General features: G+C 45.4%; 1 protein-coding gene and 1 long non-coding RNA gene across 2 annotated transcripts in view; one reads left to right on the forward strand and one right to left on the reverse strand.

Moving 5' to 3' along the window:
* Positions 1-12057, reverse strand: part of LOC309656266 (ribonuclease 7-like) — a 28497-nt gene that overhangs the window by 3037 nt on the left and 13403 nt on the right. Inside the window, exon 2 of the mRNA XM_082452559.1 lies at positions 1207-1250. The gene's annotated coding sequence lies outside the window, so the exon portion shown is untranslated. The remainder of the gene's footprint in view (positions 1-1206; positions 1251-12057) is intronic.
* Positions 3835-11199, forward strand: LOC309656298. Its single transcript, XR_014261274.1, has 3 exons — positions 3835-5231; positions 5532-6694; positions 7146-11199. It is a non-coding gene; the product is annotated as an uncharacterized lncRNA (long non-coding RNA).

Genomic DNA, 12057 nt, shown 5'->3' on the forward strand with positions numbered 1-12057 from the left:
CTTCTTCCTTCTCCCCGCCCTCCAGCCGGTAGCCCCGACCCTGACCCTCGGAGGCCCGTCCCGCCGAGGACGCCCCTCTTTTCCCGCCACCGCCTAGCTCCCTACGGGATCAGTTTAGTCTCCGCAAGGGACAGTCCAGAGGCTGGGGCGTGCGTGAAATCCGTGGGGTCCCCAGCCTAGGACTGGAGTCGTTTGATGGCCGGAAGCCTCCTGACTCTAACTCGCCTGGGAACCTCTTCACCCCTCCATTGCCAGACTTCGGCAGCACCTGGGGCTCAGAAGAGACCTCCCCCCAAAACCCCTGCCCGCTTCCCGTGGAGCCGAGGGCAGGAAAATCGGGGGATTCCTCCCACTCTCCAGGGCCTTGCCCGCCTTCCTCCTTCCCCTCCCATCTCCTCGGGCCTCGGGCCTTGGGGCTCCGACAATGGGCTCCTCTGTGCGGCCTGGGGAGGGCGGAGGCGTGGGGGAATTAGGGAGCGGTGAAGGCCTGGGGAGGGGGGTGGGTGTCGAGGCTGAATGCGCGCAGGGTCCCGGGATCAGGATCCTCCTGCAGGGGCGTGCGCTTCGGCGGACGTTTTCTGAGTTCTTTCCTCGCTGCCCCTTCCCCTCCGCATCCCCTATCTCTCCCTGAGCTAGCGGAGGGAAGGCACCAGACCCCCGTTCAGCCCCACGATCCGGTACTGGATACCAGACCCTTCCTTCTTATGGGGTGGCGAAAGAGAGTCTCCCAGGGCCGCTAGGGCTCTTGGCAGCGGGGATGGCTGTCTGACGCAGTAGACAAAGGGGGTAGGCTAGTTAAGAAAGTTCTATTCTCACCCATCCTCCACCGCGTCTGGATGGGAAAGGAAGCCCTGGCGAGGGTCCCCCAGGAGGGCTGGGGGAGGCTTAGGCATAGCAGGGAGATGTCTTGCCCCTCCTCTGAGCAGGCACCGGGAAGCCCTGCAGGGGTGGCGGGCGTGGGGAGGGGCGCTTCTAAAGGGTGGGCATTTGAGAAGATAGGAAAGCCAAATAGACCCCAGAGACGGACGTAAAGGCAAGTACCACTGCGACTGGGGGGTGGCGTTTGGAAAACGTCCTGCCCGTGGATGCAGCTCCTACGAAGCCAGGAGGCCGGAGCCTCAGGGAAGTCTTTGGCACAGAGGCGGGCGGAGGGGGAAGGGCGGGGGGGGGGCGCGGCGTCGCCTAGGTGATGGGCTCTTCTCTCACCTCCTCAGAACGCTAATCTCCGTCCTTTCTCCACTCCTCCGGGTCTGGAAAAGAGGAGAGAGAAAATGTTCATCTTTCTTGGAGGCAAGAAGATCCCTCTGCCCATAGCATCAAAAAACAAACAAACAAACAAACAAACAAAACACCCAAACATAATCTAGGGCATCAAACCTCAGTGACCATCTTCCCAGCAGAGTTAGAGGCAGGGAGCTGGAGCTCTTTTCCATCAACGGGTTATGGGCCCTCTAGTCACCCAGACTCTCCAGCTTCCTTATAATTAGTGCCGAGAACTGGGAGAGTGAGATTTTGCTACCCCCTGGTGTCCACTCTGTAAATGCTGCCCAGTGGTTGGTTACAGAGACCAGAATTTAGGAAACTTTCTTAGGGGGTGTATTATGAACCTTATTCACTTGTTTCAAACCCAACTCGCCCATTCCTAGTGTTGACAGAGTCTGAACCTTCCCTTACCAGGTCTTACATTCTTTATACTCAAGCAAATTGGGGAAGAGTTGGTAGAATCCAAGGTTCCCACAATTAGGAAGTGGCATACAAATTAAACTGGCTCTTGGAGTCTGTGGACTCCTGGGGAAAAAATGAGTGGATCATTTTTTTCCCCTTGGAAAAAAGGGAGTTATTGAAAGTTTTTGAGCCTATGGGGTGAGGGATTTTGGATGCAGCATCTGGGATCCAGTTATTCCTTTCCAGGAGTTTTAATCTGTGCTAAATTAGAAAGGTTTATTTTATTAAATAAGGTGACAGACATGCTTACAGTGGTTAAATATCACTTTCTCCAAGAATGCAGGCTCTTACCTAATAGTGAGTGTATGTGTGTGGTGCCTGTGTGTCTGTGCAACAGAGTGTGTGTTGATGTGTATGTTTTGGGGGAGATGTGAAGTGGAAAGATTAAAATGAAGGAAATAGAGGCTGGGAAGAGACCAGATTTAGAAGCTCTCTCCAGTGTTCACAAACAGTTCTCACTATATTTCACCAATTTCAGAGTCTTTGGAGCTTATCAAACTCCCATTTTACAGATGAAATTCTGGCTTATTGAAATTAAAAAACTAGCTGTAAGCTACACAGTAAATGGAGAAGCCAGGATTTGAACCCCAGCAGTCTGACACCAGAGGCTTCATTCTCAACCACTAAGTTATAGGGTTTCATCTAAGCTGTCAAGAGTCCATAAAAGAAGCATTTTGAACACTATATCACCTTTTCCACCACCTAACCATCATGTTAAAAAGTGTTAACTTTATAGCTGATTCACTTTGTTATACAGCAGAAACTAACACACCATTGTAAAGCAATTATACTCCAATAAAGCTGTTTAAAAAAAAAAGTGTTTATTTTTGTAGTAGCCAGTGCTGAAAGAGTTTCTAAAAGTGATAAATATGTCACTGTGGGTCAGAAATTGAAACCATTTCCCCCCTAGTCTTGTTCTAGAGTAAGTAATACTTAAAATAATCCCCAAGAAATTTCCAATATGGTTCTTATGGGGAAGTAGTGTTATGCAAACATGAGAGATGGTGGAAGAAACATTTGTGTTTTTAATGTTTATTACCTGGCTTATGTGCACCAAGAGATGTAATGGCCATTCTACCTAGGGTTGGGACTTTAGGCTGCTCACCACTTGTCCACTTGGAGAGTAGCAGTGACTAGGGCTCTGCTTGAGCTGCATGCCTCAAGTTAAGGGAGAATTAATGAAGGACCACAAAGGGGAATTTGGGGGACGGGAAGGGACAGACTTGAGGGAGCATGTTCTTGTTACTCATGCCTTCCAAGGAAACTAGGGGCCAAACCTTAGCTATTGCAGGATAAGAGATCTGTGTAGTATACATACGTTGATTCTATTTTTTGTTTAATTTCCCCTTAGTTTTGGTTTTATTTTAGAGCTAATATTCCTTTAAATATTTATATTTAACTTGTCTGCTCTGAACTGGGTGTCGCCAAAGCCCACACCACCACCGTCTTGCCTGCACTAGTGCATTAGTTTCCATACTGTTCTACATGCTCCACTCTCGCCGCCTGAGAAGGCATTCCCTGCACGCTCACTAGAGTGATCTTCTGAAAACCTCAATCATATCACATCAACCCTTTCTAACGGCCTCCCATTTGCATCATGACTCCTTTTGTCCTCTCTCTCCAGCCTCATCTCTTACCACGACCCTGTTGTGGGAAGCCACTAGTGACCCTGCAGCCGTGGTGGCCTTCCAGTTCTTCACACAGGTCTTGCTTATTCCTAATTTGCAGCCTTCTTACTCTCTTTTCCTTCTGTTTGGAGGCTTCTTTTCACAATTCTAAGTGCTGGCTCTCATCCTTCAGGTCCTAACTGAAGTTTTACATCCTCAAATGTCTTCCCTGACCTAAAGTGGACTAAACTGGTCTCTCACCTGTTGTCCCTCCCAATAATGTATGTTTTTTTTGTTTTGTTTTCCTCACAGCATTTATCTCAATTTGATTATGTATTCATTTCTTTGGATATTTCTTGTCTCTCATAATAGGCCCACCTCTGCCACCACATATCATTTGAAAACAAGCTTTGTGAAGTCAAGGACCTTGTCTGTTTTGTCACTGCTGTATACTAGATAGTGTCTGACAAGTTTCCAAAAGATGTCACCAATCCAGGTGAGGACTGTAAGGGGAGCAGAAATCCCCATATAATAAGAATTGTGGTGGGAACAGGTTAGAGATAGAAACCAGGAGCAAGTGGGGAGGCCAAGGCATGGAGTCTGCTGCTTAGCTTTCCTTTCTTCCTGGCCTTAGCTCTCACAAGTTCTCTGTCTGTTGGTTGATATTTGCAAGTGGAAAATACACAGGACAGAATTAAAAAGAAATGTGGGGTGCAGCCCTTATGGAAAACAGTATGGAGTTTCTTCAAAAAATTCAAACTAGAACTACCATATGATCTAGCAATTCCACTTCTGGGTATTTGTCCAAAGAAAATGAAAACACTAACTTGAGGAATTCCCTGGCGGTCCAATGGTTGGGACGTGTTGCTTTCACTGCCGAGGGCCCTGGTTCAATCCCTGGTCAGGGAACTAGGATTCCCACAAGCTGCTCAGTGTGGCCAAAAAAAAAAAGAAACGAAAACACGAACTTGAAAAGATATATGCACCTCCATGTTCATTGCAGCATTATTTATAATAGCCAAGATATGGAATCAGCCCAAGTGTCCACTGGTAGATGAATGGACAAAGAAAATATGGTATGTATATACAATGGAATATTATTCAACTGTAAAAAAAGAATTAAATCTTGCCGTTTGCAACAGTTTGGATGGACCTGGAGGGCATTATGCTAGGTAAAATAAGTCAGAGAAAGACAAATACTATGTGATCTCATTTACATGTGAAATTTTTAAAAAAAACTCATAGATACAGGGAACAGATTGCTGGTTGCCTTGCCAGAGACATGAGGGGGGGGGGTGGTGAAATGGGTGAAAGGGATCAAAAGATACAAACTTCCACGTATAAAATAAGTCATGAGATGCAATGTACAGCATAGTGACGATAATTAATAATACTGTATTGCGTATTTGAAAGTTGCCAAGAGATTAGATCTTAAAAGTTCTCATCGCAAGAAAAAAAGTTTTTGTAACTATGTATGGTGACAGATGTTAAGTAGACTTATTGCAGTGATCATTTTGCAGTATATACAAATACTGAATCATTATGTTGTATACCTGAAACTGGTATAATGTTATATGTCAATTATACTTTAATTAAAAGAAAAACCAAGCACATGTGGAATGTCTTCTGGGTCAGATGTAGGTTCACTGGGCTAGATGAATCTAGAGGAAGCATTGGTTTGGAGATGGAATTCTGGAAAGGTTCCAGATTCACTTATGGACTTTATTGGTGTACAAAACCAGGGATTCTTTTACATAGTTGTAATCCATTTGAAAATACGGGGTTTTTTTGTTTTGTTTTGGCCACGAAGCATGCAGGATCTTAATTCCCTGACCAGGCATTGAACCCGTGCCCCCTGCAGTGGTAGGGCGGAGTATTAACCACTGGACTGCCGGGGAAGTCCCCTGGAAATACAGTTTGTTTTTTTTTTTAATTTATTAATTTATTTATTTATTTATTTTTGGCTGCATTGGGTCTTAGTTTCTGTGCGAGGGCTTTCTCCAGTTGCGGCCAGCGGGGGCCACTCTTCATCGCGGTGCGCGGGCCTCTCACTGTCGCGTCCTCTCGTTACGGAGCACAGGCTCAGTGGTTGTGGCTCACGGGCCTAGTTGCTCCGCGGCATGCGGGATCTTCCCAGACCAGGGCTCGAACCCATGTCCCCTGCATTGGCAGGTGGATTCTCAAGCACTGCACCACCAGGGAAGCCCGAAATACAGTTTTATGTTCTCTTTTCTTCATGTAGCATTGCCCACACACGTTTCCATGCATCAAGGTAATTTCTGTGTATTTGTCTTCAGTTAAAGTGATGACTTGACACTTCAGTTAAAGCACTATAAGTAGTTGCCCCATCATTTGTTTAGTCACTCTCAATTTTGGGGAATTTGTATTATTTCTAAGCTCTTTTTTGGTTACAAAAAGAAAAGTATAAACGGGTTGCACAAGTTTACTCCTCCTCACTTTGAGTTAGTTCCATTTAGCATATTTTACCAGGTAGAATTATTGGATTAAACATTAGAGGCCATTTTATAGCTTGTGTTGTTGTCTGATGAGGCAATTTTGGAGGGCAAGGAGCATGAAACACTCTTGAAAATATTTAAAAAGCTGAGTGTGGGGCTTCCCTGGTGGCACAGTGGTTGAGAATCTGCCTGCTAATGCAGGGGACACGGGTTCGAGCCCTGGTCTGGGAAGATCCCACATGCCGCGGAGCAACTAGGCCCGTGAGCCACAACTACTGAGCCTGCGCGTCTGGAGCCTATGCTCTGCAATAAGAGAGCCCGTGATAGTGAGAGGCCCGCGCACCGCGATGAAGAGTGGCCCCCGCTTGCCACAACTAGAGAAAGCCCTCTCACAGAAACGAAGACCCAACACAGCCAAAAAAAAAAAAAAAAAAAAAAAAAAGCTGAGTGTGATGAGGAATTGGATTTATTCTGAATGGCTCAAAGTGATAGGGCATCAGTAAATTGCTGTAGTGACGGAGATATAGATTAGGTTCTCTATAGGATAATTTTTAATATTTAGAGCTGCCAAAAAATGGCACAGGCTGTCTCCATAGGTAGTAAATTCGCCCCCTCTGGAAATTTTAAAGCATAATGAGAGAATTTTAAAATAAATTGTTTTATAAACTTTCCAGAGTTGTGATTTGTATATTTTCCTAGCCCCATTCCTTTGCTCTGAAAACAAATTGTGTTCAATGAACATTTATTGAGATCTAAATGTGCTAGGTATATCCAGTGGCAGCTGAAGCTCTCATTGGCAGACTCCCAGCTGAGCCTCCAGGGGCCGGCAACCTGGGAATTACAACAGCATGAAGTCATACCTCCATCCCCACTCCCAACCCCCCAGTCTTCAGAACTGCTAAGCAGGTGGGTGCAAATTTGTCTCCAGTTCCTTGACATCTCGTTTTCTGTGCTCATTTTCTACTTCCACGTCTCTGCCCATATTCCACCTATTTTTAAGACATTTGTTACAAAACTTTCAATACACTATGCAATGCATCCAAATGCTCCCAAGCCAAATGCACCAGTACCTAAGTGATTGATTCCAAGTAATTGTTACATTATCTTGTTTTTTATTTCTGCCAAAAGATATTTGTACTTCAAATGAGGAGTTTTGGTCCCCAAAGAATCTGTAATTTGTGGAATATAGCACTCCTAATTCCACTAACATAACTTCTCCCCACCATGAACACGTGTGTTTACACACACACACACACACACACACACACACACACACCCTTCCAGGCAAGCAGCCTGATTTATTGAAGGAACCAGTTGCTTAACAATCTGTTGTTTTTTTGTTTTTGTTTCTTTAAAGCCACCTTACTTGGAAATATGTAGTCTCAAACCTCCAATTTTGGCCAGGGAGGAGAACTCCCTATTGAGGATGGAGACTCAATTATATAGTCTCTGAGTTTTACTTTTTCTTAGAGTATATTTAGCTGAACTCCTCTGCAACGACCACACCGGCCTCAGGGGAGCCCTGCTCCCCTTTCTCAGTTCCTCCACAATGCAGTGGTAGACCCTCTTCAAGTCAGCAGAATGATCCACCTGGAGGCGGCACAATGCAGAGAAAGGAGGGCGCTGGGGAGAGACAGTTCCGGGTTCAGTTCCAGTGCCACCACTGCCAGCACTGTGCCCGAGCCTGGCTTCAGCTATTGCATCATCAGAGGCCACTCTCTCTTCTGAAGGCTTAATAAAACCAGCAAACATGGGAACACCAGGAAATACAATCAATGAAACTACTCTGCACTGTGTAGATGAAAACAGTCCAGAAAATGAACTGGTCTCGCAGTGTCAATACGAATTTTTAAAATGTTCTTTTGTGCCCAGGAAAGAACATTTAGGGGGCTACTTTGGCTTTTTCAAATGTATGTTCCCTATGTTAAAGATGCAAATCAGAAGCTCAGTTCTTCCTTAAGCTTTTATGTTTAACTTACAAACAAGTATATTTTAATAATCACTTTAAATGGTTGTATTTGAGGACTATTTGGTACCATTTATAAATGTAGTTTAAAAGACTCCTTTAAACATTTAAAAATATACTTTATAAGTTTAACATATTCCATGTCCTTACAAAGTAATTCAGTTATCTGAGCTAACCAACTACACATTCCTGAATACCTAAAAAAATTCTTAGAAATCTGACAATTTATGAATATGGTGATTAAACTCCTGTTTTCTTAAATGTTCCAAAACTAATTTTAAAGGAAAATTCTGTTTCAAACCACACATCTAAACTAATTAAACGTTTAAAATTAGAATGGCGGACTTCCCTGGTGGTGCAGTGGTTAAGAATCCACCTGCCAGTGCAGGGGACACGGGTTCGATCCCTGGTCCGGGAAGATCCCACATGCTGCAGAGCAACTAAGCCCGTGCGCCACAACTACTGAGCCTGCACTGTAGAGCCCGCGAGCCACAACTACTGAAGCCCGCGCGCCTAGAGCCCCTGCTCCGCAACAAGAGAAGCCACTGCAATGAGAAGCCACGCACCGCAACGAACAGTAGCCCCCGCTTGCCGCAACTAGAGAAAGCCCGTGTGCAGCAACGAACACCCATGCAGCCAAAAATAAATAAATAAATGTATTAAAAAAAAAAGTTAAAAAAATTAGAATGGCAAGACCAATTTCTTACTGTAACAGGCTAAATTCTCTTACACACTGCAAATACCTAAAATACCAAATATGCACAAAGTCCTTAATACAGACACATTAATGCCATGTATTTGATTCACGTAAATATTTTTATCCTTAATTTAAAAATTTCTGGATATTAAAAAAAACTTACCCACTAGGTAATAATTATGTCATCCTAAATATCTGGGAAGTTCCTTCCTGAGTGACTTTTTTGGAAACACATTCTCAGCGGCTCAGAGAGTATAACCAGCAGAGATTCAGTCCCAAGGCTTTTGGGTAGCTCTTCTCAGGCCCCAGCTTCCCCACTGGGCCCTGCTTTATGGATGCTGTGTCATTAGTCTCCGAATGGGCCAGTTTCATAGTCCATGGCCCCTAGATTCAAGTTACACTCCATTGAATTCTTCAACCTACACACGGAAGTCAGAAACTCCTACCCAGGCTGCTACACCATTTGTTTGGATATAATTAATCTATTTAAGGATCCATTCTATTCTGGATTCTTTCCACACTCCTGCCAGCTTCTGGAGCCACAACTCTTACAGATATTGAGTGGTTTAATTTCTCTGGTGTTGCCTGACTCTGGTTACAGACCTAACGTTATGTCAGAGACATGTATCAGGAATATTAACATTTAACAGGGAACAAACTTTAGGTTAGGATGAATGAAACCCTGGGAGAGGTGGGAGAAAAATGTTACAGAATCCATTTGATTCATTTTACTCTTCTGTTATTGTTTGATAGTGTTTTAAAGGTATTATTTTCTCTTGCCTCCTAAGCTAGACAGTCAATCCTTGATTGCAACCACCTAGGTGTCTTTGCTTAGCTTCAATTCACAGCCCCCTCCAAAATCATAATGTGTGTTGGACCCATGTTAGGAACCCAGTGGTATATGGAAAAAAGAAAATCCAAGAACTTTTGTGCCCTCCGAAGGTAGTATCTGGGATAGATGGGGAATTACTGGAAAAGGAAGCAAACAAAAAAGAATGAGTAGACACAGGTGCCTCTTAGATTAGGGTCTTGAATGATTGGCTCTGCTGTTTCCCCTAACCAAGACTGAGAGATGGCAGGAGGAGGGGCGAGTTTGGCAGCCAGGTAGATTTGAGCCCAGTTCTGAGTGTTTTTGTTGAGATGTCTGCAGGATGCTGAGGCAGGTAGTAACAGTAGGGAGATGGATATATGTGCCTGGAACTTGGGAGACTGGAGCTGGGGAGGTGCTTTTGGGAGCAGGTAAGTGGCACTTGAAGCCATGGAACTTTATCAAGTCACTCAAGAGAGTACAGTGTGAGAAGAAAAGAGAGCTAAGAATAGGACCCTGAGAAACACCATCATTTAAGGTGCAGACAGAGAAAGTGGAACCTGCCCACGACACTGGGGCGAAGCCAGAGGAGTAGAAGAATGTTGTTTTCCTCTCATTTGCAGTACGTCCTCCTTGGTCAGAAGCACAGGGTGAGCGCAATAGTGATAGTGATGGGCAGAGTGTGGTATGGCAGGGCCGCCTAGATGCTGTTGGGGAAGCTATATTTGGGATAGGATAGTGTGGGTGTGGTAGGTAGCAAGGAGCTCTACCTTAGATCTCTTTCTAGAAAGCAGGGAAGCGGGCTGGGATTCAGAATTTTTGGATTCTCTGCTTTTCCTGCCATTTCCCGTTTCACCAATCATCCTTTCCTTATTCTGAGCCCTAGTCTGTGTAGGAAAATCGCTCTCTAAATATGGGAAGGGAAGTGTATGGGGGAGGCAGAGTCAGAAGAGGGAAGGACAGTGGGTGCCTTATGGTTGAGTGTGTGTACTTGTATACGTGTGTTTGTATTGTGTACACATGTGCACGTATGTGAGTATGTGCCCCTGTGTATGTATATGTGTATGGGCGTGTATGTCTTATGTTGGTGTTTAATTTATATGTGTACATGTATATATTTTTCGCTGTGTATCTATCATGGTAAGTATAGAAATTGAGAGGAAGCACTGAGAAACTTTTATGCCAATCTGTTACGCTGATTTTATGTTAATTGAATCTAATAATAAAAAAATTGGCCTTGTGTTTTCTATATCTGTATGTTCTGTTTCATTTTTCCAGCAGTTCATTTTATTGTATTTTATGAAAGTGCTGGTCTGTGGCAGATTGCATATAAAACTGCTCCTTCACCACAGTTAGTTGGAGAAGCACTAATTAGAACCAGATCAAGATTTTTAGAAGGTCCTGATTCTGAAATTTCCAAGGGGGGGAGATTCACTTCAGAAGTCTGAGGTTCCTGCTCTGGGTCATACCAATGAGGCATGAGGTCAGGTCTTGAGCATAAACAAGGGGGTCCAGCCTCAGGTCTGACTGGCATCCCAGGGCTCCGCCTACCCTTCCTCGCCTTCCTCCCCTTCATATGACGTGGGACCACCAGGCAATTTTCAAGGGGTGGAAGGCAGAGCCCAGGCTGTTCCTCCAAGCCCAAGCCTGCTCAGGGAGCTGCCCTCCCTTCTGCCTGCAGGGCATGTGATACTGAAGCTTCACAGAGATAAGGAGGGGTTTCCAAACCTCCATACTTTCACTTGGATAGTAATACACACAATCAGGAAAAGCAGGGTCTTTTATTGCAGCAAGATCAGACACATTCCTTTGCCCAACACAGGGAACCCGGCACAGATTCTCTGGCCCTCCTTCCTTAGATAATCTCCCCCTCCCCCGACGGGGTTCCCTCTGAACTGTCCAACCACAGCTCTTCTAAGGTCCTGACTGTATTCTTCTTCTTTCAGATGGTCTCCAAAACTGCATATGCCATAAGCCCCACAAAACCTGGATCCACCTCTGCTAAGAGCCTTAGTGCTTGAAGGGCCACATGGTATCCACACTCAGACAACAATGTAAGCAACGGTGAAGGGCTAAGAAGAATCACCTCTCTTCCCTCACCATTTGGAGCATCCACAAAACCCTGTAAGGAATTAAGACTATGTGAAGTTGGCTGCATGGGAGAGAAGTGGTATTTGCAAAAAGGGTAAGGATTAGTGAAGAACTCAAGGGAGGAAATGCAGCTGTAGCATCGGGAGTCTGTAGAGCTTGGGGTGAGGGAACACCTGGCCTTAGACAACATTATCCAAAAGCACAGGACCAGCTGGTACCTTAGGCCATCCTTCTGTTGTGGAGGATCACAGGCCATGATGAAGAATGCATCCAGTTGCTTCTCCCTGTACCTGCAGTCTGAGCACCCCCTGAGATGAGCTTATACGTGGTCAGGCGTACAGGCTTCTGGCTCCGCTGGCAGTTTTTACAGCCATTCTTGCAGGTTATGATGGGAGTCTCCATGCTGGAGAAGGATTCATGCAGGAAGGTGTTGAGGCCTTTGCAGCTTTTGGAGTACTTGCTGATGTTGCCATCGCAGCATTGCATCCCTGAGGCCTGGGCTGCACGTGCTGAGTTTCAAACCACCGAGCTGAGGTCATGTTTCTGGGCTTGGCACCGACTGGGTCCTCGGCCATCCACAGTCCCAGCAGCAGGAGTAGCGGCAGAGGGCCGAATCCTGCTCTGGCTGGTGCCATCTCTCCCAAGGGGTACAGTGGCACCGAAGAAGTGGGAGGTATGTGACCGGGTCACCATGGGTGGTGCCCTGC

Source organism: Balaenoptera physalus (genome assembly GCF_965194825.1).
Source record: "Balaenoptera physalus genome assembly, chromosome: 2".
In the NCBI taxonomy this organism is placed as follows: domain Eukaryota; kingdom Metazoa; phylum Chordata; class Mammalia; order Artiodactyla; family Balaenopteridae; genus Balaenoptera; species Balaenoptera physalus.